Below are 5,572 nucleotides of genomic sequence, written 5' to 3'. Positions count from 1 at the left end.
TCTGGAGAGGGTGAGAGAAGAATAGACTCATGTTTACCTTGGGGTTTTAATGGGAGGAACCATGGTGAGGGGCGGGGCTGGTGGTGGTGGCAATGCTGTTGGAGGAAGCCAGGCCTATTGCTCATTGGTTCACCTGGGTGTTAGTTACTGGTGATTGAAACTCTATGTGGCCTTGCTGTGATGAAGAAAGTCCCCATTGGGCCTAGGATGGTAAGGCCTAATGGCAGAAGCTATTTACTCTTCGTATTGATAGGGAAGTTTATGTGGCTTCATCCCTTCAGGTTTGGGGCAGGTGTTCTGCCCATTCATCAGGTGGCTTAGTCACAAATTTCCCCACAGAGTCTAGATGTGTTTTCCTTCATACAATAAGCTGACCTGTGTAGGGGTTCTCAGTGCCGAATGCAGTTCACCCTTGCTTGCTAGCTGGCTTCCTATTTTTCCCCTGATGTGGGTCACGGATGCAGATTGCATTCTGCTTCTGTCCAGTAGCCCCAGGCAAAGCTTGACAACCTATGCTTAGACTGTTAAATAGTTATCTTCAAAAATAAAGGAATAAAAAACCCACAAAAAAAGGAAAAGAAGAGTGAAGAGCAGGTCTCTTTTTCTCCCTGGCTGTCTGAAGGTCTGCTGCCATCATGAGTGACACAGTAACTATCCGGACCAGGAAGTTCATGACCAACCGACTACTTCAGAGTAAGCAGATGGTTATTGATGTCATTCCCTGGAAAAGCAACAGTACCTAAGACAGAAATCCAGGAAAGATTTGCCAAAATGTACAAGACCACACCCAATGTCATCTTTGTAGTTGGATTCAGAACCCATTTTGGTGGTGGCAAGACAACTGGCTTTGGCATGATTTATGATTCCTTGGATTATGCAAAGAAAAATGAACCCAAACACAGACTTGCAAGACATGACCTGTATGAAAAGAAAAAGACCTCCAGGAAACAGCGAAAGGAACGCAAAAACGGAATGAAGAAAGTCAGAGGTACTGCTAAGGTCAATGTTGGAGCTGGCAAAAAGAAGCCAAAGAAATGAAGATCCTGCAATGACTTGACCTGCAGTGATGACAGATTTTTCACAGAAATCCATGGAAGACTAGGATGATTGTCAATGTAGCAGATCATCCAGAGAAAGTTCTAGTCTCCTTTCAACAAGGTTTTCTCTTTGTTTCTTTTAGAGATTTAGAGTTCGTCACGAAAAATTCTCTAAACACTATTTGTCGTTTTGCTAGGTATGCTTTTTTAACTTTCTAACTTGCCTACCTTTCCTTGTAACTACTTACATGGAGGTTTTATTTCTGTTTTGTGGAGACAAAGGTACATAATATCTGCCACTATTCACCATCTTGGAGTTCCAATTGAGCAGTTTGAGATAAAAATCACAATTGAAGAAATTAATGCAGCCTATATAGGACCCTGATGTGAAAAGTGAGATCAAATAATTGCATGTGAAGATTGTAGTATCAATGGGAAAGGAAAAGAGATCAAATAATTACATGTGGAGGTTGTAGTATCAATGGGAACAGAATTAGTTTTATGTTTTAATTGACAGAATAATTGCACATCATGTGATATTTCAATGCATATGTGCATTGTATAATAATCAAATGAGAATGATTAGCATCTCTGTTATCTTTAGCGTCATTTCATTGGGAACAACATTCAAAATGCTCTCCTAATTTAAAATATAATAGTTTGTAACTAAAATCACCCTACTGTGCCAGAACGTATTGTTCCTATACAACTAAAACTTTGTACCTGTTTGTAACTTCTCCCTATTTTTCTATTTCTACCATTTTGATGCATTCCTCAATCTCTCATAACCACTATTCTTTCTACTTCAGTTATATCAATTATTTCAGACTCCACATGAGTAACATTCTGAAATATTTATAATTCTGTGTATGACTTATTTCACTTATTATCCATGCTATCACAAAAGTTATTTTCTTCTTTTTTGTCAGTTTTGATACAATCTTTCTTTTTTTTGAAAACTTGATTATAATATTCCTTAGGGCAAACTTATTTTATTGTGTGGTTGAACTTTGTCATTGACAAAAATCCTCTTGTTTTTCCCAGTAGACAGTTTTAATTTACGGCTGTGAATTAGAGGTGGGATGGTAGAAGCAGTCCCTTGGCTGCCAAGGCTGAAGCTAACAATGAAACTAGATTACATCTGAAACTAACAGGTACTAAAACCAGTAATCCCAAAGTACAATCCAGACCCACACCTTGATTGACAGTGATGTAGTCTAGCATACAAGTTTGTCCTACTCTGTCATAGGTTTTCCATTTCACTCTAGAGCAGGTCCTGAGGCTCCTAGGAGCCACTAGCCTATGGTCAGAGGCCACAGAATTTTTGCCATTACTGACTTTGACCATGGTAGTCCTCATACTGAGTTCCAATTCAAAGGCCTGCACTTATTTCTTTCTCTTTCTACCAAGTGGGTGGCTTTTCTACTCTGCCTCACTTGGAATTTAGGAAGTGCTGATATGGAGGGAGAGTGCAATTCTTTCTTTCAGTCGTTCTCATTATTATGCTAAAGGAATGTACTGTGATCTAGCATGTGATTTTCTTGGCTCTTGTGAATGTACTTTCATGAATGTATAATTGTTCAACTTGATGTTTCTTCAGGAGGATGGCTGCTAAGGATTTTATTTTGTCGTCTTACACCATCACTCTCCATTTTTTTCTAAGAATGGGGAAGATTTGCATATATTATAGGCAGAGGGATGGAACCATTCAGAAAGAAAGATAAATCATATCAGATGGAATGAATCATTAAGTTAAAGCCTGAGCTGGCTTCAAAGTGCGATCCTCAGATCTTGGCCTCCTAAACAGCTAGGATTACATGTGGGAGACACCAGCACCTGGCCCCTGTCTCTTATTTTTTATTAGACATAATTCATTTCATTATGACATTTCCATAAATGGACATAATAAGCATTTTACCATATTCACCCCATTACCATTTCTTTCCCTCCTTTTCTTTCTCTTTCCTTTTGGCTTTCTATATCTCTACTATGCTCTATTTTACTTTCCTTTCTTTTCTCTCCTAAATTTCACCTGATGGAAAATATGCAATAACTGTCTTGATGAGACTGAGTTATTTTGCTTAATGTGAAGATAACCTCTTGAGTCAGCCATTTTTCTGCAAACATCTTCATTGTACTTTATGGCTTATTAAACTACTTTCTTAATGTAATGAGGAGCAAAGCCTTAATATAGTTATTTATTATTTGGCTCCAAATACATAAATTGTAAGGGGATTGTCTTTTTTTTCTTTTTGTGCTACTTATGGGGCTTGAAATTAGGGCCTAAGTGCCTGTCATTTAGCATTTTTCACTTAAGGCTAGTGATATACCACTTGAGTCACACCTCTGCTTCAAGTTTTTTGCTGGTTAATTGGAAATAAAGATCTCACAGGTTTTTCTGCCCTAGCTGGCTTTGAATAACAGTGCTCAGATAGCAGTCTTTGGAGTAGCTAAGTTGGATTACAGGTATTAGCCATCTGCATTCAGCTTAGCTAATCTCTTTAGTTTATTTTTGCATCCTTACTACCTAGGTCATAACTAGCATATAGAACATGTTAAGGAATAGTGAGTTTTTGTTAAAATATATGAACACTTATAGGTAACTTGGAAATTAGACGTGAAATAGAGAAAGTTTTTCCATGGTTCATTTTATTTATTTATTTATTTATTTTGGTTGGTTGTGGGACTTGAACTCTGGACCTCAGTGTTGTCCCTAAGCTCTTCAGCTCAAGGCTACCGCCCTACTCCTTAATTCACAGAGCCACTTCTGGTTTTCTGGTGGTTAATTGGAGATAAGAGCTTCATGAACTTTAGTGCCCCGCTGGCTTTGGACCTCCATCCTCAGATCTCGGCCTCCTGAGTAGCTAGGATTACCGGAGTGAGTCACTGCGCCCGGCTTCGTTTTATTGTTTTTTTTTTTTTAGCAGAAAAAGAGGCAGTAATTAAATGTTATGGATTGGGTAGTTTCAAAATCAACCTCAGAGTAGGGCATGGTGACTCTAATTCCTGCAGGAGGATGGGGGAAGAGGATCATTATTTTAAGACCAGCTTGGACTACAAAATGTGAAGACACCAAAACAAACAAGCGAACAGTAAACAGCAACAACGGCTTGAGAAGAATTGAAAACGAAAGTAAAAGGAGTTCTCAGAATTTTTCTAATTCTGGATTGAGGTTTAGTTTACCTATTTTGACTTCCACTTGTTAGATAAGTATTATACATGCTGTGGCAATCATATTAAATAATCATGTTGTACAATATACACATTTGGCAACTGCTTAGTAACTTTTAGGTGTAGAAAGTGCCTCTTTACAAGTTACATCTGTCCTAGTGACAACATTTCCTGTGGCTCTTAAGAATAGAATCATAATTAGCAGCTGCATAGTTTTAGAAACTTTACATGTTATGGCAATCATGTTGAGTAATCAAGTTAAATAAGTGTTGTACAATATGTACACTTTTCAGCTGCTTAGTATCTGTAGGTGGAGAAAGTGCAGCTTTACAAATCACATCTAAAAAGAGATCTTACTGACAGTAGCTACTCAGAAGGCTGAGGTCTGAGGATAGCAGCTCAAAGCTAGCATCATTATGAAAGACCATGAGACTCATCTCCAAGTAAGCACCAAAAAGCTGAGAGCAAAGCTGTAGAATACTAGCCGTCAGTACAAAAAAAAAAACACAAAACCACTCAGGGACAGCATCTAGGCCTTGAGTTCAAGCCATAGGACTGGCACACACACAAAAAGATACCTTACTAGAGAAACAGTACAACAAACTTACATGCAGGATGGTATTCAGCAAACTAGGTTAGCTGTCAAATATCAAACTAAAAGTCGAAGAAACATTATCATGAATGGTAAAGAATAAAATTTGGTGTGAAATCTATATATTTTTCTTTCTCCATAGAGAAAAAAACTTCTCAGTTATATGTAGTGAATTCTTGTACACAGAGTCATTTTCATGGGTTCAGAGAGCTTCATTTTTGCCTAGGTCTCCACACTCCACTGTAGTAATACTTTCGTTTTCCAGTTTTAGCTACTTTCTCAGCAGCTCGAAGATATTTGAAGTGGTATTCAGAATAGCCAGGGCAATCCTTGCATTTTTTATACTTTATAATAGATACTATCATGCTTCAATGCACCTGATACACATAGGGCTTAATGGTTCTCACACCTGTATTGTTAATAACTAATCATGATACCTGTATTTGCAACTTAAAATGTGTCTTCAAGAAAGTATCTAAGAAAGAATGAATGTAGCAAAAGACTTGTTTTATCCATTCCTGAAAGGGCGATTGATTTTATTTGACATTGTCCTTAAAGCTGCTTTCTGAACACTTGGTTTTAACTTAGTGGCCTGGAAAAAACAAAAGGTGTTTTTATATCTACTATACCCCAAGTCTGTTCATCTGTCCTAGTGACAGCATTCCCCGTGGCTCTTAAGAATGCAATTGTGGCTATGGTAGCCTGAAGAGGAAGCCTGAGGCCTGGAAAGCTTGAACCCCAGCGGTGGCAGTGGTGGAAAGGCCAGAGAATC

The 5,572-nt window shown here is 38.2% G+C and overlaps 1 pseudogene; it reads left to right on the top strand.

Moving 5' to 3' along the window:
- The first annotated feature begins 537 nt into the window (after positions 1–537).
- Positions 538–1,078, top strand: LOC150040991 (small ribosomal subunit protein eS24 pseudogene; annotated as a pseudogene).
- The last annotated feature ends 4,494 nt before the right edge of the window (positions 1,079–5,572 follow it).

This window comes from Megascapheus bottae, chromosome X, assembly GCF_031878675.1.
Source record: "Megascapheus bottae isolate mThoBot1 chromosome X, mThoBot2.hap1, whole genome shotgun sequence".
Classification (NCBI taxonomy): Eukaryota; Metazoa; Chordata; class Mammalia; order Rodentia; family Geomyidae; genus Megascapheus; species Megascapheus bottae.
Note: the sequence above shows the minus strand (reverse complement) of the source record. Positions and strands in the feature narration are given on the sequence as shown.